The 21,029-nt window shown below is 42.1% G+C and overlaps 1 protein-coding gene across 2 annotated transcripts in view; it reads left to right on the forward strand.

Annotated features, from left to right (window-relative positions):
* The first annotated feature begins 343 nt into the window (after positions 1-343).
* NDP (norrin cystine knot growth factor NDP) overlaps positions 344-21,029 on the forward strand; it is a 52,229-nt gene continuing 31,543 nt past the window's right edge. Inside the window, exon 1 of one of the 2 annotated variants that reach the window (XM_019417337.2) lies at positions 344-490. The gene's annotated coding sequence lies outside the window, so the exon portion shown is untranslated. Of the gene's footprint in view, positions 491-8,088; positions 8,256-21,029 lie in introns of those variants that run through there. The other variant, XM_019417338.2, reaches the window with a different exon arrangement.

Genomic DNA, 21,029 nt, shown 5'->3' on the forward strand with positions numbered 1-21,029 from the left:
CCTTAGCGGGTGTACTTACAACTTTATACCAATTCTGTGTCTTTCCTGGAAAGACTTAAGCTAACTTACTGGAACACACAAAATACAAGATGACAAGGTTCTTAAGCGGAACAATTACATGTCACATAGATTCATACTCTTGTTTACAGAGGTGAACATAGGTTGTCTCCCAGCTTTCTGGTTTACATGGTTCATAGGGTCCATCAGATAAAAACAGGTCAACTGCTCGGGACAAGAGCAACTGTCATTGGTTGTTCTTATCAAGAATGGATAAGAATCTCTCCAGGGTGTTCCCCTGAAGGAGGCACTGCCTGTCATGACACACACATACTGACAACAGATTTTTCCAGCAGACACACCAAGAGGTCCACGAGACTGCTTGTTTCTCTTTTTTGACTTCTTAAAAGTATTTTTGACTTAATTTTAATGTATTGACAATTTCTGATTATAGAAGAGTGCGTGCTCGCGGAAGAAAATGTGAAACTGACAGGTAAGCCAAAAAAAAAAAGATGTTATAAATCATCTGAAATCCCAGCATCTAGGAAAAAAGCATTGTTAACATTCCGGTATGTGCTTTTCCTGTCTTATATTATGCATGAATGTAATTTTTAACAAAAAGTTCAAACTGCATGTTATTTTTCAATCTGTTTTTAATTAAACTATATATCATGCACATTTTCCCATGTCATTAAATATTCTTTAAAAAATACATTTAATGGCTCCTAGGTATTTCATTAGATAAAGGCATTTATTTATTGAGCCAATCCTTTATTAGAGAATAGTGAGTTGGTTTCCAAGATTGGCCATTATAAGAAATGAGGCTGTGGATGTACTTACAGATAAATCATTGGAGAAATGTATAATTATTTCCTTAAGGACAAATTCCCAGAAGCCCAATGGTCCATATATATACACGTATATATATATATATGTGTGTGTGTGTGTGTGTGTGTGTGTGTATATACGTGTATATATATATACACGTGTATACACGTGTATATATATATACACGTGTATATATATACACGTATATATATATGTACGTGTACATATATATATACACGTGTATATATACGTCTATATATGTATATATATATGTGTGTGTGTGTGTGTGTGTATATATACATATATATGTACATATGTATATATGTATATATGTATATACACACACACATATATATATACATATATATGTACATATATGTATATATATATATACACACATATATACATATATATATATGTATATGTATATCTGACCACTTTTCTACACAGAATGTTATAAAATTTACACTCTTGCCAGCTGTATTTGGGAGTACCAGTGGTGGCACACTTCACCAAACTTAGTGTGTTGTAATTTTATTTCAGCCTTGTCAGTTGACTACACAAAAGGTGATGTATACCTTGTGGTTATTTTGATTTGCACTCTGTTGTTAAAGAAGCTACACTTTTGCTAAAAATAAAGCGACTGGCTCTGCAATTTGGTGAATTACATTTTCCTGGCCTTTGCCAATTCCAACATTACTTTTTTCTCTGACTTGTGAAAGCTCTTTATGGTGTCTCTTTTTATTTTTCTGCTTCATATGTAGTCATGATGTTTTCCCAATTTTGTTTGTGCTCTTCCACCAGAGGGGTACATTAGGCTTGATTTTATAATATGTATTGTTGTTGCTTTTATGTATTAATATTTTTATAGAGTGAAAGATACCAGTGTTTTCTTCTTGTGATGTTGCTTTCAGTGTTATGATTTGAAAAGCCTACTGCACTCCAGAATTACATAAATGTGTATCTATATTCTCTTCTGGAATAGTTCGTGCTTTTTTTTCCCCCTAAAAATTTACATTTTTTTTAGCCCAGCTGAAATCTATTCTGGAATGTAATGAAGTTAAATGAATTTTTCCACAAATATTTAGTCAAGTTCTATAAAAATATGGTTTTTAAATGAGACAGCTATCATATGCTAAATTCTTAAACATTCCCGTGTCTGTTCTGGACTTTCTATTTTTGTTACCTTGAATTGTTTGGCTAGTCCTGCATCCACACCACATTGTTCAAATTATTGCGGCTTTATAATATATTTCAACATTTGGCTTCAAGTCCCTTCTCATTTTTCTTTAAAAAATTTTCTTGGTTATTCTTGCCTGTTTATCCTTCTGGATAAACTTGAAAAGCCTTTGGTCAAGTTGCAAGAATGTGAAGTTGGTGTTGGATTAGATTAGAAATGTATCACATTTGTAAAGCAAACTGGGAGGAATTAACACTTTAGTAATAATGGGTTTTCCTATCCAGAAATACAGGGTGCTTCTGCATTGTATTCTAAACTCTTCTTTTAAGTCCATTTTTGTTTTCTTTTCTTTTTTATTTTACGAAAGTTTATTTTATTTATTTTTGAGAGAGGGAGAGCATGAGCAGGGGAGGGACAGAGAGAGAGGGAGAGAGAGAATCCCAAGCAGGCTCCAAGCTCTGAGCTGTCCGCACAGAGCCTGACGCGGGGCTCAAACTCACAGACTGAGATCATGACCTGAGCCGAAGTTGGACGCCCAACCGACTGAGCCACCCAGGCGCCCCTGTTTTCTTTACACAGTGTTGCACATTTCTTGTTAAGATCATTTGTAAATAGGTTATATTTTTTGTTCATTTTGTGAATGAAATAATATTTATTTTTTAATATGTGAAAGTTATCGATACTTGTAAATTTGTGTTGGTGCCCATCACTTCCTAGTAGTGACAACCTTTTCGTGGATGATTTTCTTGAAGTTTCAAGAAAAAAATTCAAAATGGCATTACTTCTATTCTCTCTCCAGTGTATATGCCTCCCATTTCTTTTCTTGTTTCCTTATGTGGTTTGGGACTTACAACAAATGAAAAAGAATAGTGATGATGTGAAGCATCCTTATATTATTCCTCTCTTCAATTGAAAAGCCTGTCAGAATGACGTAATTCATTGGTTTGCAAAATATGCTATTTATCATGTTGGCAAAATTCTCTTCTAGTCCCAGTTTACTACACATATTTGTAATGCATGGTATTTAATTTTATCACTGATTAATTAATTTGGGATGTCTGTTGAATTTTTTTCTCTTCTCCCTTGATGTGATAAATTATGTGAATCGATTTTTAAATATTAAATAATCCTTGCATTCCTAGTATAAATTTGTTTCTATTGTGGTGTACTATTCTTTTCTTTTCACGCTGGATTCGGTTAATGAATGCAATGTTTAGGATTTTTGTTTGTACATATTTGCTGGACTATTTAATAAGCTTTGTCTCTGAGTGTTTAATCTTTATCAGGTTTTAACATCGTGGTTTTGCTAGCTTCGTAAAATGAGTTGGAAACTTTCCATTGCTTTCTCTACTTTGGAATTATTTAAATAGCATTGGAATATTATAAAAATGAAAATAACTCAATAATTCATTTTTGACAAGGTTTGTGATTTCTTCCACGGTCTATTTCTGGTCTACTCCAGTCTATTTCATTTCTATTTCTGGTCTATTCCAGTGTCTTACTTCTTCTTGAACCAGTTCATAAAGCACTTTCTCAGAAAAGTGTTTCTGGAACATTAATGTACACACAGATCTCCTAGGGATCTCCTTGGTGTCTAGATTCTGATCCGTTAGAACTAAACCATAAGAGACTCTTAAATGCGGAGAACAAACTGAGAGTTGCTGGTGAGGTGCTGGGTGAGGGGATGGGCTAAATGTGTGATGGGCATTAAGGAGGGCACTTGTTGGGATGAGCAGTGGCTGTTATATGTGATGAACCACTAAATTCTACTCCTAAAACCAATACCACACTACATGTTAACTAACTTGAATTTAAATGAAAGAAAAAACCAAAAAGAACTACACCATGTATCCTACTCTCTAGTGAGTCACCCTAATTCACAGAAAGCTAGTAGAATGTCATAGACTCTGGGTCTGGAGTTCTCTCTTGTCCAGCAAGAGAGCGGACGCGGGATTAAAATGCAAGAGAGGCTGATGTCCAGGAGGAGACAAGAGCCCCAGGTAAGGGTCCTTGCTCCGTTTTTATTAGGATCAGAGGGCCTGCAAGCATGATGGACGTGCACAAGGAGACAATGAAATCGTGATCATTAACTCATGGGTGTGGGGGAAAGGGGGTTTTGACGATACGCAGTGTCAGGGGTTTGGGTCGATACAAAACAAAATCCTGGCACCGGGAGGATGGTTGTTTACAGCAGACATGAGACACCACATCTGTTTGTCTAAACTTGCCTAGGGGACAAGAAAGGCAGAGCATGCTACCTCAGGGTCAACAAGGCACCTTTCTTTTGCTAATTAGCTCCGCTCTGGGCAACTTTGCCCTGCCGTGGACTGTAGCCCTCTGTGTTCCTGTTTTTGTCCTTCCTTCCTGTGAAAGCGGCTTTCTGCTATTGTACTAAGTTGGGAGATGCTTCCGCCCTGTTTACCTAATCTTGTTTACCTCATCTTGGATGCGTTCATCCTGTAACTTTCTATGTCTTTATGTCTTGTTAACCCATCGGTGCAAACTCAGGGAATTTCTAAGCTTATTCCCCACAGTTGCCCCTTTTTGTTTTTCTTGGTTCTTCCAGTCTTGTGTTTGAGGACCGTCATGACCAGCTCCTGGTCCTTCTTTTGCTTTTGGATGGTTTGGAGGCTGATGGTCTGTGGAGTGGTTTCAGGATGAGGAGTCCATGAAGAGGCATCCTCCATCTTGAAAAAGGGGGTGGGGGTGGTGGCTACTCATTCAGAGTCATTCTCTGGATGTCCTGGTTCATTGGAAGATATCCTGGGGGTCTCCACCATGCCATGGTACGGCTTCCCCAACTGAGAGAGAATCCACAGAGGTCTGGAATCTGAAAGAACACAAGCATATTCTCGACCCCGGGTGTGATGTTTAGTGGGCCCAGTCTGTGTGGACCCCCATTCAGGGATTTTGTATAGCGTCCTAGCTTGAGAGGGTTTATCTGATTTTGAAGAATGTCGCTCAGCGGCAGGTAGTCCTTGAGGATTAAGATTTAAAAACTTAAGAGTAATCATAGCACAATTCAGAAGGAGCTGAGGTCGTCACGCAGTCAGGAGTATCTCCCCCTTTTTGTTTTTTTTAACATATTGTGCTCATTTTGGAGCGTATTATGTGCTCATTTTACAATTGCTTGGCTTTGTGGATTATAAGGAATGGGCAATTCCAACCAAGGCTTAAGTAAAACAACTTAAAAAGGGCATTGTGTCCTGTTTTACCCTTTTGGTGAAATTATATTTATTTATAATTAATAAATATATGTATATGTTCATACATAAATATATGTGTATATTTATTTTTAATATATGTATGTATTTATTTATTTATAAATATATGTGTGTATTTATTTACTTATTTATTTATTACCTGTAACAAAAATGTATTTTCATTTTTTGTATCTTTCTTACGTATCTCTTACTTTTTTATAGACGAAGTTACTTATTTCCATTAGCCTTGATTACATTTAGCAGAATGTTAACTTTTAGAAACCTTAGTCTCCCTTGAAAACTAAGTAGTAAGCAATTATGAACTGTCTGTTACATCAGAAATTTTTTAGGTGGCAGACTTATGAATCTATTAAGCATAGAGCATGGTTTTTTTTTTTAATGGGTTTAAATATTCTTAGTTTTTGTGGGTTTTTTGCCATAAGAAGTCAGAAGCATAAACCTATGTTTAGCAAGCAAAGCTGCAGCATCCCATTTGATTTGGAAGAGGCCTAAATGTCCGACGAACTTAATTCAATGTGTCATTTAAGCAAAACGTTCAAGTTTTAGGTTACCAAAGACCCTGAAAGCTATTTTAACAATTATGCCTGAAAACTATGAGACGGACAAAGTTCACCATTCCTTTAAGTCGTCCCCCTGCTGACAAATTGGAACAGAGATAACATGAGTTTATGTGACCTTTAGTAAACCTTAGTAGAATGAAGTTTTATTATTTAATTTTAATAATTCAAAAGACATGTCTACCTTAATTAGATTTCAGCTGTGTCCCCTTAAAAGTTTACCACTGTTGGGGCGCCTGGGTGGCTCAGTCGGTTGAGCGTCCGACCTCGGCCAGGGTCAGGATCTCACTCACGGTCCGTGAGTTCGAGCCCCGCGTCGGGCTCTGTGCTGACAGCTCGGAGCCTGGAGGCTGCTTCGGATTCTGTCTCTCTCTCTCTCTCTCTCTCTCTCTCTCTCTCTCTCGGCCCCTCCCAGCGCATGCTCACACTCTGTCTCTGTCAATAATAAACTTAAAAATTTTTTTTTTTGGAAAAAAAAAAGTTTACCACTGTCAATTTTTTTCTGGTGGAAACAGCGAGGAAATCTGAAGCAGGCGGCATAAGTCTAAGGGGGTGTTTTTTGCTTTCTGACAGGTGGGGAGGAAGGGAAGGCAGAAAAGGTGAGGTGCCGCCACCAAGAGGCCCGAAGGCAGATAAAGGCGCAGAGGACAGAGAAAGAGTTCACGTGGTCCTAAAGCCTGTCGGCTCAGAGAGATGAGCAAGATAGCGATTTTTGTTGTGTTTTGTATTATTTGGTTTTCCACTAGTGGGATCTGGGCAGTCCGTATCGGGCCAGAGAAGACAGGGAAGTTCCCCGAGACAAAAGGAGTTTCGGCAGCTGCTTGAGAATATTCCTTGAAATCTCCATCCCGGGGTAGACCCTTAGCCAGAGACAGTTGGCGCTAATCATCATCGTTCTTAAGCCGGGAAATGAATGAGGGAGAAGCCCCTGCATACGGTTAGAGTAACCGGAGGGTATCGGGGGAAACAGTGAGAAAGTTAGAGTGCCTGTATTAGGGATGGATGGCCTGTGGAAGATCCACTGCACTATTTCAGTGCATTGTTTTATTGTCAATGATTGGAAGCTGGGCTCGCTGCCTTGGTTGGGAATATTGCCCTGTTCCGGACAGTCGTTCAAAAGACGCCGGAACAGCAGCGTCAAAGTGTTGCTTAGCACAAGCCACGCAAGCAGCCCGAAACCCTTGGGCATAGATAGCGTGTTGGGCCGGGGTCAAAACGATGTTCGTAAGGGAGCCCCAGTCCCAGGCCTACATGGAATGAGTGCCACAAGTATTTTCTAAAATGCCGATTGCACAAGGGCTGTGCTGGGCATACAGCTGAACTGATTCTTGCCATTCCTTTACTATCGGAAAGAGCAGGCCTTCATGGACATATTGCCTACTTTGCCTGACAACGGGAAACCGCTGGAATTTACCGGCCTTATGAGCTTCCTTCACGTACTTTTGCATTGGGGTAAGGACCTTATCGGAACCGGTCAGTGAGGTTTTTAGAGGCTCAATATCGTCCCATCTTTTTGAGGGAGGGGGAGGTGCGGGCTGTAAAGGCACCGAAGGCACAGGCTGACTAAAAAAAGCTCAGGGTGTTCCTCTTCTTTTGGGTAATTTTACATCTTTATATACATCCTCTGAACTCAAGGGGAGAGGGGCAGTGTGGACAAGGGACCAAGTGAGGACCACCTCAGGGGGGACATTAGCCCCCTCAGAATGCCCAGCTTTAGATGTTTTCCCTACTTGTTCCCAAACGTCAAGATCACAAGTTCCCTGTTTGGGGAACCAAGGGCAGTGTTGCTGGGTACTCATTAATAATGTAAGGAGTGGGGCACCTGGGTGGCTCAGTCGGTTAAGCGTCTGACTTCAGCTCAGGTCACGATCTCACGGTCCGTGAGTTCGAGCCCCGCATCGGGCTCTGGGCTGATGGCTCAGAGCCTGGAGCCTGCTTCCGATTCTATGTCTCCCTCTCTCTCTGCCCCTCCCCCGTTCATGCTCTGTCTCTCTCTGTCTCAAAAATAAATAAACGTTAAAAAAAATTAAAAAAAAATCTATAAAAAAATAATAATAATGTAAGGAGTGCTTTCTGATTGAGGATAATGTTGGCCACCTTTTCCAATGACTGTAAAATACGAATGTGTCGTTCCTGTTTGGGGCCTAGGGAGTCTCCCATGATAAATCTCTCAAAAGTTCCACGGCAGCGAATCCTAATATAGTTTCGCTTATCTCTTACCTCGTCAGGAAGAGATTGTAATCTGGTGCCTTTTTCTTGGAGCTCTTTAGTCGCTCCACGGCGTCCTGCAGTCCTTGAGTCGCACCGCCTCCTGGCCATGTCGGCCTGTAGTGCTCTGGGTTCCAATCCCACTGGCGTCACCATCTGTCGTAGACTCTGGGTCTAGAGTTCTCTCTTGTCCAGCAAGAGTGCGGACGCGGGATTAAAATACAAGAGAGGCTGATGTCCAGGAGGAGACAAGAGCCCCAGGTAAGGGTCCTTGCTCCGTTTTTATTAGGATCAGAGGGCCTGCATGCATGATGGACGTGCACAAGGAGACAATGAAATCGTGAACATTAAGTCATGGGTGTGGGGGAAAGGGGGTTTTGACGATACGCAGTGTCAGGGGTTTGGGTCGATACAAAACAAAATCCTGGCACCGGGAGGATGGTTGTTTACAGCAGACAGGAGACACCACATCTGTTTGTCTAAACTTGCCTAGGGGACAAGAAAGGCAGAGCATGCTACCTCAGGGTCAACAAGGCACCTTTCTTTTGCTAATTAGCTCTGCTCTGGGCAACTTTGCCCTGCCGTGGACTGTAGCCCTCTGTGTTCCTGTTTTTGTTCTTCCTTCCTGTGAAAGCGGCTTTCTGCTATTGTACTAAGTTGGGAGATGCTTCCGCCCTGAATGCCTAATCTTGTTTACCTCATCTGGGATGCTTTCATCCTGAGATTTCCTATTCCTATGCCTTTGCCCTGTTTACCTAATCTTGTTTACCTAATCTTGGATGCGTTCATCCTGTGACTTTCTATGTCTTTATGCCTTGTTAACCCATCGGCGCAAGCTCAGGGAATTCCTAAACATATTCCCCACAGTAGAATATCTAAGGAAATGGAGAGCACTAATGTCTTGTTCTCCAGAAGCAGACCCTCCCTAACATGAGGGCTCAAATTTGTGCCCTCAAAATTTGATTTCTTTAAAACGTGTTCCCAGGAGAAACTGGCAAGGGCGTCGGGGCAGACAAGAGGGAAGAAGGGGAAGAAGCTGAGGAAGGGTGTGAGGTCGAGTGACGTCCCAACCTGAACCTGATCCTACAGGGGGCTCTGGAGGAGAAATTACAACTCAGAGTCTGTCCTGACCCGGGGCAAAGGAACTGTCCTACACCCACCAGTCATTGGCCAAAGGGGGGTGTAGGGGTCTGGGTGCGGGTGATGTAAACTCCCTGGTACTTCCTGCTCTAATGTCTTCCCAAAAAGTGTTGCAGAAGTTGGGAGAGGGGGCACACACTGTTATAAGGGATCCCGGGGATCTGAGCAGAGTAATGAACGGGGGGATTCTGTATGATTCTTTACGAACAGGGGGAATTCTATATCCCTCAAGTAATCTTCCCTAGACATTTTCTTTTTATTTCAGACAAACATTAAATGAAAAATAGAGCAACAGAGGGTTTGAGATTGCGCTCTGATAAGTTCTGACAGTCAGCCTTTGTATGTTGGAATACTTTTGCAGACGGTCGACCACCCGGGAGTAGGGTTGACATCCATTTGCAAAAAGCTGGGAATCACTTAATAAGGGTATATGACTGAATAGGGAGCCATATTACCTCTGCTTTAAGGTGAGACAGGGGCACACCATGGGCCAGGCCAAGATCCTCCTAGAAAATTGTTTTTCATTTACTACAGTACATAGACACATAGGAAATAGAAACCCAAACTCTATTTCATATGCAGCAGCAAAAATATCTTTGGTCTGGAATTTTTCAAGGCTCTGAACATTAAAGATATCTCAGTAAATGACCCCAATTATTTCCAAACGTACAAGATAACTACATAAAATAACGCATATGGACATTTAACCTATATACTAGTTTGTAATTCGAGGAAGGTCTACCAAAACATCTTTAATTTTAGAAAAGCTTATCGGCTGCCTCTCTTCCTTCATGTAATTATTAGCTAGAGTTTCAGTAATCTGTCCAAACCAATATCTGTGTGTAAGAAAATGTCTGTTATTCTCATCTCCATAGTAGGAGGGCAAAAATCAGCTTGTCCCAAAGTAGTATTGGTTCCTTAACAAACACATTACTCATTTTCACTGTGACAGATTGTATTTTTCAGAGATGGTAAGTCCATGTATATATATATATTTTTCCCATCCTTCATGCCCTTCTTATAATACGACGTGGACACTTCTCCACTGAAAGGCGGTGTCTGTATTCTCTCCCTTAAACCTGGGTGAACCATTGTAACTGCCTCAATCAGTAGGATGTGGCAAAAGTGATGCTGTGTGACTGCGAAGGCTCAGGTCGCCATAGGGAGCACAGCCCTTTTTTTTTTTTGCTTACATTCACCCTTAAAACCCAGCCACCATGTTGTGAGGTTGTCCAGGCCATGCAGAGAGGCCACACGTGGGTGTTCCAGCTGCCGGTCCCAACTAAGCCTCAAGCCAACAGCCAGCATCAGCCTCAGACACGTGAGTGAATGAACCCTCAGAAAAATCTGGCCCTCAGCCTCTGAGCTGCCTCAGCTGAGGCTCTAAACACTGTGCAGGGTGTGGAGACGAGCTATCGCCATGCCATTCTGTCAGAATTCCTGACCCACTGAATCTGTGGGAGACAATAAATGCTTACTGTTGTTTTGGAACACTAGGTTTGGGGTTCATTTGTTAACTTAGACATGCACCAGTAATCCGTATTTCCTCACTGATTTAAGACCTCATTGCCATATACTATACTTGTAAGTAAACACGGGTCTATTTATGAACCCTTTGATATTTCATTGATCCTTTTGGGAGTGTCTCTTGAGGAAAGTTTCCTTTTGTATCACTATATACATATACGCTATGGGAAAACCCAAACCCCCAAATCTCTGTAGCTGAATACAACAAAGACTTACTTCACATTTACCTGAATTCCACCTTGGGTTGGGCAACGCTCCAGACCAGTTGTCTTTCATGGAGAGATTCCTTGATACGGGCTGCTTCCACTGGCAATGTTGCAATCTTAGCACATGGCCTTCGGGTCACCAAAGTATGGGAAGAAAGAAGTGAAGAGTTGGTGCCCGAGGTCCTAAATGGCGTGACCCAGGGGTGACACCTTTTCTGCCTGTTGGCCAGAACCAGTCACATCATCCCATCAACAACGAGGAGGCTGACAAATGTAAGAGTACATGAATATTGGGTGAGCAGTAGGTGTTTTGGCCACACCCTTCATTAGTTATTGTTTATTTTCCCAGAAATGTCTCGGCAATGCTCACACATATATTGTACCTGACACATTTTATTTATTTATTTATTTATTTATTTATTTATTTATTTATTTATTTTTTTTTTTAATGTTTATTTATTTTTGAGACAGAGAGAGACAGAGCATGAACAGGGGAGGGGCAGAGAGAGAGGGAGACACAGAATCCGAAACAGGCTCCAGGCTCCGAGCTGTCAGCACAGAGCCCAACGCAGGGCTCGAACTCACGGACCGAGAGATCATGACCTGAGCCGAAGTCGGACGCTTAACCAACCAAGCCACCCAGGCGCCCCTACCTGACACATTTTAGAATCCGATCCATTACATTTTTGTGATCTTTTTGTTTTAGAGGGGAAGAAATAAACTAACACAAAGAGGGACCAGACTAGTTCCCTAATTTTTACTTGTTGCTCCATTCCTACCAACCAAGACTCTTTCGGTTCCTGATTAAATATTACTAACCATGATTTAATGTCTACTTCATTTAGCTTAGGCCACAACCAATTCCTGGCTGTAGATTCGAAAGTGGAGGGAAGGCTGATGGCATTTTCAAATTTCCTTGATGATTTCTCCCTAGAGTATTAGAGAATATAAGCCTGATCTGCGGTAGAATAACCATATAGGAAACATCGTTGCTCTGTAACTCAGGCCAAAGAACATTGGCCTGAAAGGCCTCCTCTTGAAGCAGAAAGCAGACATATCCCACGAAGGGAATGTCTACTAATTTAATAGTTCTGTAGTTTTATGGGAGGACAGAGTAAAATATAGCCCAATTAAAAATAGGATAAGATGTTGCGTTCGAAAGAAAAACAAATCTTCTCCAAAAAAACTTTGAGATAATTATATCATTTTAATTGAAATCTCTGCAAGAGACGAATTTTGCCAATTTTCTGTTCAGCTGATAGGTAATTCTCCTTGGAGGAGTGAAGAGAAAGCTGTGGTTTAATATGTGTATGTTCGTCATGTTTTGTATCTGTGTTTGCAAAAATACTCCTCCATGGCCTTGGAACGGGATGCTTCCGGTCTGTCTCAGGCCTGCCTTATGTGGTAAATCACAGGCATTATTTTGAGATTATATTGTGCTTGAATCTTCCTTCTTTTCTTGGTGTAGGCAACTGAGAGTCTAGTGGGCATTAGGAGAAGTGGGTATTAGGCCTTCTCCAGATTTCTAAATATTGATTATAACTCAGGCTGAGTTCAATTTGTGGCCCTTTTCTCTTTTATATTTGCTCCTGAGAGGATCCAGTCCCCTGGCTCTATGGTTTTTTAATTTAAAAAAAATATTTATTAATTTTTGAGAGAGAGAGAGAGCAGGGGAGGGGCAGAGAATCCCAAGCAGGTTTCACACTGTCAGCGCAGAGCTCGATGTGGGGCTCAAGCTCACGAACTGTGAGATCGCGACCTGAGCTGAAATCAAGAGTCGGATGCTGAACTGACTGAGCCAGCCAGGCGCCCCTAGTCCCATGGTTTTAAAAGGCGCCTATGTGCCAATGACCCCAAAACTTGTATCAGCTACACAGATCTCTCCCCTAAACTCCAGGTGCTGGCCGCCTCTCTACTTGGGTGTCTATCAACCATGTCCAGATCAGAACCTCCTTGATCTCACCTCCGCCTCACTACGCACTTCTTTAACCTTCCTTATTTCAGTGAGTGACAACAAGATGAAATCAGCTGTTCGGGACAAAAAAACTCTACGTGCTTCTCGAGACCTCTTTTCCCCCTCAACTCACGAGATCAATCCATTAGCAAGAGGTTTTTTTTTGTTTGGTTGCTTGGTTGGTTGGTTTGTTGTTGTGTTTTTGTTTTAGAAAATCTACATTCAGACTGTTTGCAGAATCCAAGCACATTTCACCCCTCTACCAACTTAGTCCAAGTTTTTTTTTTACTACGAGGTAAGTATTAATTTGTCTGTGATTTATCCCCTGTAGAGAGGAAGTTGGCCTCTTGCAAATCTCCGTAGAAGCTGGCCAAGGCTTAGTACTTAAGGACATCAATCCTGGTCGACCATGAGACTTGGACCTCAGCCCTCCAAACATGCCCAAATTGAAGCTGGTGCTCCTTTAATCGTGAGCACTAGTGTGACAAATCCTGCTGCTAGGCTCTCTTTGTCCCTACAGCTGCGGCACAAGGTCTGGACCCTTCACTCACTCCCCTAACACGGGAAGAGGAGCTGGCAGGATAGGAATGGGGCACAGCTCGACTCTTTCATACTGCTTTTACGTCCTGGCCCCTCATCATGTCAGAGGAGAACCTGGCTCTTCCCTACCCATTCAGCTTAAAAGCCCCACATCCCAAAAGTCATGCCCCTCTCCGACATCTGGCATCAGACGCGAAGGTACCCCAGAGTGGGAGGGGCCGTGTGGAACTCACGTACCTGCCCCAATCCTGTTCCCCATGAGTTTTCTTCCAATGAGTGATGTTCTTACAGGTCTGGTCTGTGTGGTAGCCATTTTTCCTTGTTGCACAATAGGTGTTCTATTACGCCCAAATCCCAATTCTTGGTTCTGCCTCCCTCATCCGCGGTTTCAGTGCAATGAGAACGCCAACCGATCACCCATTGTGTTCCTACCAAAAACCTAAGTGTGTCATTGTCTATTCCTCTTCTTCACCTAAACCATACATTCGGTCCTTCAGCCAGTTCTGCAAGAGCTCTACTTTCAAAATACAGTCAGAATTTAACCATGTTTCATTGCATTCGCCTCCTAACCAGACTATTTCCGCAAAAGACCCCGAGGTCATCCTTTTTATTTTTTTAATTTTTTTTAAGGTTTATTTATTATTGAGAGACAGAGAAACTGAACATGAGCATGGGAGGGGCAGAAAGAGGGAGAGACACAGAATCCGAAGCAAGCTCCAGGCTCTGAGCTGTCAGCACAGAGCCTGACGCGGGGCTCGAACTCACAAACTGCGAGATCGTGACCTGAACTGAAGTCGGACACTTAACCGACTGAGCCACCCAGGCGTCCCCCAGGGTCATCCTTTATAAACCTGAATCAGGTCATGTCACCTTCTAGTTTGAAACTCCCAGATGACTTCTCATCACATTTAGAATACTCTCAAAATCCTCATCATGGCTACAAGGCTTTACGTGATTTGGCCCTTGCCTCATTTTCTTCTACTCTTGCTCTGTTTCCTCTGCCTGGAATGATCCTCTCCCAACATGACTCTCTCTTACCTTCACCCACATCTCTGTTCAAATACCACTTCCTCCTGAGTGCGTTTCCTGGTTGCCCACTCCAAAATAATAGTCCCCTTCACTCTGGATCTCCTTATTATTACTATTTTTTTTTAACGTTTATTTTTGAGAGAGAGACAGACACAGAGACAGAGCACCAACAGGGGAGGGGTAGAGAGAGAGGGAGACACAGAATCCGAAGCAGGCTCCAGGCTCTGAGCTGTCAGCACAGAGCCCGACGCGGGGCTTGAACCCACAAACTGTGAGATCATGACCTGAGCCGAAGTCAGACGCCTAACGGACTGAGACACCCAGACGCCCCTATTACTATTTTTTAAGAGAGCATGTGTGTGTGCACACCAGTGGGGGAGGGACAGAAAGAGGGGGAGAGAGAGACTCTCAAGCAGGCCCCATGCCCAGCACAGAGCCCAATGCAGGGCTTGATCCCACAACCCTGAATTATGACCTGAACCAAAATCAAGAGTCTGACACTCAACCGACAGAGCCACCCAGGAGCCCCATCTTTACTATTGTTTTTTGTTTGATTGTCACCATGGCACTTACCAATTCCTGAAAGTATATTGTCTGTTTGTTTATGAGCCTGTTGTCAGCCTCCCTAATGGAATTTCTGCTTCACGAGAGCTTGGACCTTGTTCGTGTCCTTTGCTGTTCTGTCTCCAAGGCCTAACACAGGGCGTGGCTCTGCTCAAAAATTATCTGTTGAATAAATGAATGAGTGGGACTGAAAAAAGAGATCTGAAAATAATTCCTCAGAGATCTGGGAAAATCTGAAGACATTTCTAAAAGCATAATTATCCATCAGCCCCATTAGGAAAGACGGAGCCTTCTGCACTTAATAGGTGTTTGATAAATACAGATGGAATAAGTAAATGGATAAAATCAAGCTGCCTTTATTCATCACACGGAACAGCTATAGCATGCCTCTATGCCCGTTATTTTTTTCTTGACTCAAACCACCACATGTGATTTTTAAAATGAAGCTTTGATTGAAAAAGTCACAAATTTGGGGAAATGGTTCAATATGTGAAAACAATTCTTTGGGGAAAAATAAAGAAGTGGGAAGTATGATGAGTGGTATCTTTTTGCGTGGCGGGGGGGGAAGATCAAGAACTATAATCTTTCTCTGAACATCAAGTGAATGATTATTCATCCTTTGAAAAGTATACGTGAATTAGAAGCTGTCAGTACAAACTCTTTATAGTAATTCTTTCTGCGTGAAACTGACCTTAAGTAAGATGAAAACTGGCCTAACATGAATTTGGTGAGCTACTAGTGAACGTAGTTTGTCCTTGATCACGGAGACATGCAAAGTTAATTAAGAATGTTATTTCCAAACGAATGTCGCCTTTGGTACTAAAGGAAGTGACTATTTCTTAATACTGGGAAATTTAAGAATCTCTTTGATTCTTAAAGAAGAATCAAGAGTTGACAGCAGAGTCTATTATCTTACAGGAAGAACCAAAGAAGTTGAAGTTCAAATATGACTGAAGCAGTTCGGTTTCATTCTGTAGAGAAAGTCATTACTTCCTAGCCTGCCAGTAGTTTTATAGGCATCTTAACATGGGAGTCGAAGACCTTGGGCCTGTTTGTAGCTGGGGCTGAGTTCACCATTTCCGTTGGCGTTCTCCAGCAGGGTAACAACACACAGCGATAATCTTTGAAATCATGTCAGCTCAATGCCTCAAATAACCTTCACGCCGAGCCTCGTAAATTGGTTTTCTTTACCCATAAAACAGATGAAGTAACTGAGGTTGTAAGGAGTTTAACGACTCTGCCCAAATTGCTGAGCTAATGAGATTTGCCAGGCTGGGGCATCCGTGGTGCAATTGAGTTAAGGGTGCAGATAATGGTGGAGACTTAGAGGATAATCAGTTGCACTTGGTATCCCGGTGAGAGGTGCCCATGGGAGATTTAAATGGCGTTTTCTCAGGAATAAGTGGCAATTCCTGTTCTGAAGTTCGGAAACCAGGCTGAGAACAGAGATCGACGTGGAGGTGATGTAGGAACCATGAACTAGATAAATCATTCAGGTGGGTGTTAGTGAAGAGCATTGAGGCCATGAAAGAAAAGGATGCCAGGGAAGAAAAATTTGAAGGAAGAGTGGCTCGTTTGTGTCCGATATTATTGAAGGCTCCTGTGGAGTGAGGACTAAGACCTTTGAAATAAAATGGATATCGGGGTCCTTACCGCTAGTATGAAGCACCCCATGCCCAGTAGTGTGGCATAGTACTAACTGATGATTTGAGTTCTATTTCTCTCCTAAATAAGGAAGAGCTTATTAGCAAGCTGACACATTTTGTTAGAGGATTTGTTTCCCCCCTAAATATGTCCTTTTTTTTTTTTTTTCTTTCTCAAATGTTCTTCGGACTGCTTTGAATCTTTGCATTTCTAATTGTGTGTATAAAATGATTGTTCACTATCTTTCTGGAGTAACTCGCAGATAGAAGAATGTATTTAAAAAGAAAAGGGCTAGATAAAAATCTTAGTTTTCTTATTGCACTAACAATGTGGCTCTTAAATCACTTTTTATAAAGTTCAAAAGGTGCTTGAATTTAGGGCTGAGAGTCTTTTTTCTTTCGTCATCTTTTTATAAACTGAAGATTGCCCTGATTTATGCTTTGATGAGATGTACAGTATGCTGTATGAAAAAGATATCCTCTCAATGCTTTGAAGATTCTCATAAAATGGTGAAAACCGTGCCAAAAGAGATTATTCACTAAAATTAGTACATATGCAGTGGTTCATTAGCTTGAATTTACATTGTGAAATTGCTCATTGAATTGACTGGGTATTTTTATAATGGTTAAAGACTGGTTCTTAATTCTGATTGTGCTTTAGAATTGCCTGGGGAGTTTCCCCCTGCCCCTCGAGGCTGTCTGCTTAATTGGGTAACATTTCATGCGGTGGGTGGGGGGAGAAAGAGGGTGTGCTATGTTGTTGGTTTTTTTTACATAGACTTTATTTTTCAGAGTAGACTTAAGTCCACAAAAAAAATTGAGCGGAAAGTACAGAGAGTTCCCGTGTTTCCCCTGTCTCCCCTCCCCATGCACACACACCCTCTCCCAATATCAACATTTCACACCAGACTGGTACATTTGTCACAACTGATGAACCTACATTGACATCATTATCACCCAAAGTCCATATAGCTTACATTAAGGCTCACTCTTGGTGCTGGACATTCTATGGGTTTGGACAAACGTATTATGACATCTATCCATCATTACGATATCTTGCAGACTATTTTCACCGTACTAAAAATTCTCCATGTTTGGCCTATTCATTCCTTACCCACACCAACCCCTGGCCAACACTGATCACTTTACCGTCTCCATAGTTTTGCGTTTTCAAGAATGCCATATCATTGGAATCATATGGTAGGTAGCCTCTCGGATTGGCTTCTTTCACGTAGGAATGTGCATTTTCCACGAATGTAGGCTTTATTGAGGTATTATTGACATATACAATTGGAGAGTAATATGCATTCAGGATTCTTTTCTGTCTTGTCATGGCTGGATAGCTTATTCCCTTTTAGCACTGAATAGTATTCCACTGTCTGGATGTACAGGAGTTTATTGATCTGTTCACCTACCGAAAACAGCTTGGTTGTTTCCAAGTTGGGGCACTTATGAATAAAGCTGCTATGAATATCCACGTGCAGGTTTTTGTATGGTATAGTTTTCAACCCTTTTGGGTAAATACTAAGGAGCACAACTGCTGGATCATATGGTTAGAGTATGTTTACTTTTGCAAGAAACTGCCAAATTGTCTTCCAAAGTGGTTGTACTGTTTTGCATTTCCACCCACAATGAATGAGAGTTCCTGTTGCTCCACATCCTCGCCTGTGTTTGGTGTTGTCGTTGTTCTGGATTTTGGCCATTCTAATAGGCATGTGGTTAGTAGCTCACCGTCGTTTTTGTTTTTGTTTTTGTTTTTTGTTTGTTCATTTTTGAGACAGAGACCGAGCATGAGCAGGGGAGGGGCAGAGAGAGAGGGAGACACAGAATCCGAAACAGGCTCCAGGCTCCGAGCTGTCAGCGCAGGGCACGACGCGAGGCTCGAACTCACGGACCGTGAGATCGTGACCTGAGCTGAAGTCGGCTGCTCAACCGACTGAGCCCCCCAGGCGCCCCTCACTGTCGTTTTAATTTGCATTTCCCTAATGACATATGATGTGAAGCATCTTTTCATTTGCTTTTCTGCCTTCTTCTATGGTGAAGTGTCTGTTCAGGTATTTTGCCCATTTTTTCATCAGTTTGTTCATTTTCTTATTTTGAGTTTCAGCATTCTTCACAGATCTGATGTCTTTCGCAAATGTTTTCTCCAAGTCTGTGGCTTTTCTCTTCATCCTCTTAACATGGTCTTTCACAGAGCAGTCTTTGTTTTAATGAAGTCCAGCTTATCAGTTGATTATTTGATGGACTGTGCTTTTGATGCTCTAAGGGAACCTTTATTTTAATTAATGTATTTTTTATTCCTTGTCTTCTTATTCTTTTTTTTCACACCTCCAGTTTTGGTAACCACCTCCACTTTCTGTTTCTAAGGGTTCTGCTTTTTTAGATTCTACATGTAAGGGAGATCATACGGTATTTGTCTTTCTCTGTGTGATTTATTTCACTTAGCATAATACCCTCATGGTCCATCCAAGTTGTTGCAAATGGTAGGATTTCCTTATTTTTTGTGGCCAAATAATATTCCTGTGTGTGTGTGTGTGTGTGTGTGTGTGTGTGTCTCACATCTTCTTTATCCATTCATCTGTTGGCGGACACAGGTTGTTTCCATATCTTGGCTATTGTGAATAATGCTACGTTGAACACAGGGGTACATATACCTCTTCAATATCCCGCATTTTCATTTCCTGTGGATATATACCCAGGAGTGGATCATATGGCAGTTCTATTTGTAATTTCTTGAGAAACCAAAGAGAGCTTTTTAAAATACCAGATGCCCTGTCTCCACCTTTAAAAACCCTGTGTTTTTTTAATGTTTATTTATTGGGGAGCCTGGGTGGTTCAGTGGGTTGTGTGTCCGACTCTTGATTTCAGCTCAGGTCATGATGCCAGGGTCGTGGGATCAAGCCCTGCATTGGGCTCCTCACTGAGCATGGAGCCTGTTTAAGATTCTCTCCCTCTCTCTCTCTCTCTCTCTCCCTCTGCCCCATTCTCTGCTCATGTGCACACATGCTCTTGCTCTCTCGCTCTCTCTCTCTCTCTCTCTCTAAAATAAAAAGAGAATGTTTATTTATATATTTTGAGAGAGAGAGAGAGAGAGAGAGCAGGGGAAGGACAGAGAGAGAGGGAGAAACAATCCCAAGCAGCTCTGTGCCATCAGCGCAGAACCCAATGCAGGGCTCAAATTCATGAACCGTGAGATCGTGACCTGAGCTGAAATCATGAGTCGGGCACTCAACCCACTGAGCCACCCGGGTGCCCCAAGAGCCTGTTTTAATTAGCCTGAGTGAGGCCCGGGCATTAGCATTTTTAAAGCTCTTGTCTATTCTGAAGTTGAGAAGCACAGTGCCATCATTTCCTTTCTCCGTCTTAGGCAACAGCTTTCAGTGTTTAAAAAACAAAAACAAAACTATCATTTTTTTTTTTTTAACGTTTATTTATTTTTGAGACAGAGAGAGACAGAGCATGAACAGGGAAGGGGCAGAGAGAGAGAGAGACACACAGAATCTGAAGCAGGCTCCAGGCTCTGAGCTCTCAGCACAGAGCCCGATGCGGGGCTCATAACCCACAGACCGTGAGATCATGACCTGAGCCGAAGTCAGATGCTTAACCGACTGAGCCACCCAGGCGCCCCGTATCATTTGTTTTCTGATGACAACCCACTCTCCTGGTTTTCCTCCTACATCTCTGGCTCTTCTTTTCGATCTCCGTCACTGGAGGGGAGCTCAGGGCTCCATCCTAGTTCCTAGCCTTTAGCTGGATTATCTCCCTCGGTGATCTCAATCAGCCATATAGCTTTAAAAATACCTTGCATAGGTTGATATCCTTGAAATATACATAGTGCTAGCTCTGAAATTGTCCCTGAAATTCAGGCTTGTGTATCGCACCATCTTCTCTACCTTTCCAACGTGGATATCTTCCGAGAATGTCCAACTGAACCTGTGCCAGACTGAATGTAATGATTCCAAACCCTGCCCCTCACCAAACCTGTGCTTCCCTCCGTCTGCCCTGGGAAAGGAATCGCTCTGGGTTCTTCTCTTTTTGGCACCTTCCACATTTCATTCAGAGGCAAGTCTTGTATCATTCACCCCCCAAAATACCTCCCAAATCTGTCCGCTTCACTTCACCTGCTCTGCTTCGACCTTAGTACCAGCAACTGCCTTCTCTTGCCTGGGAGAGTTCAGTGACCTCTCTTGTTGCCCTCTGCCCTTCCCGCCTCATCTGCCCATGACCCACCTACATATGAGGCAGAGTGAGCTTCCAAAAATGTGAATGATTGCTTTACACTCATCAGTGCGTTCCTATCCGATGGCAAACAAAATTGTGTTAATTTCCTCTATCAGTGTATCAAAAACTGTGCGGTGTTAGACAACAGAACGGTATTGCATCACAGCTCTTGAGGCCAGAAACCAAGATGGCAACAGGGCTGTGTTTTCTC

Source organism: Panthera pardus, unplaced genomic scaffold, assembly GCF_024362965.1.
Source record: "Panthera pardus isolate Hobbes unplaced genomic scaffold, ASM2436296v1 HiC_scaffold_27, whole genome shotgun sequence".
Taxonomy (NCBI): domain Eukaryota; kingdom Metazoa; phylum Chordata; class Mammalia; order Carnivora; family Felidae; genus Panthera; species Panthera pardus.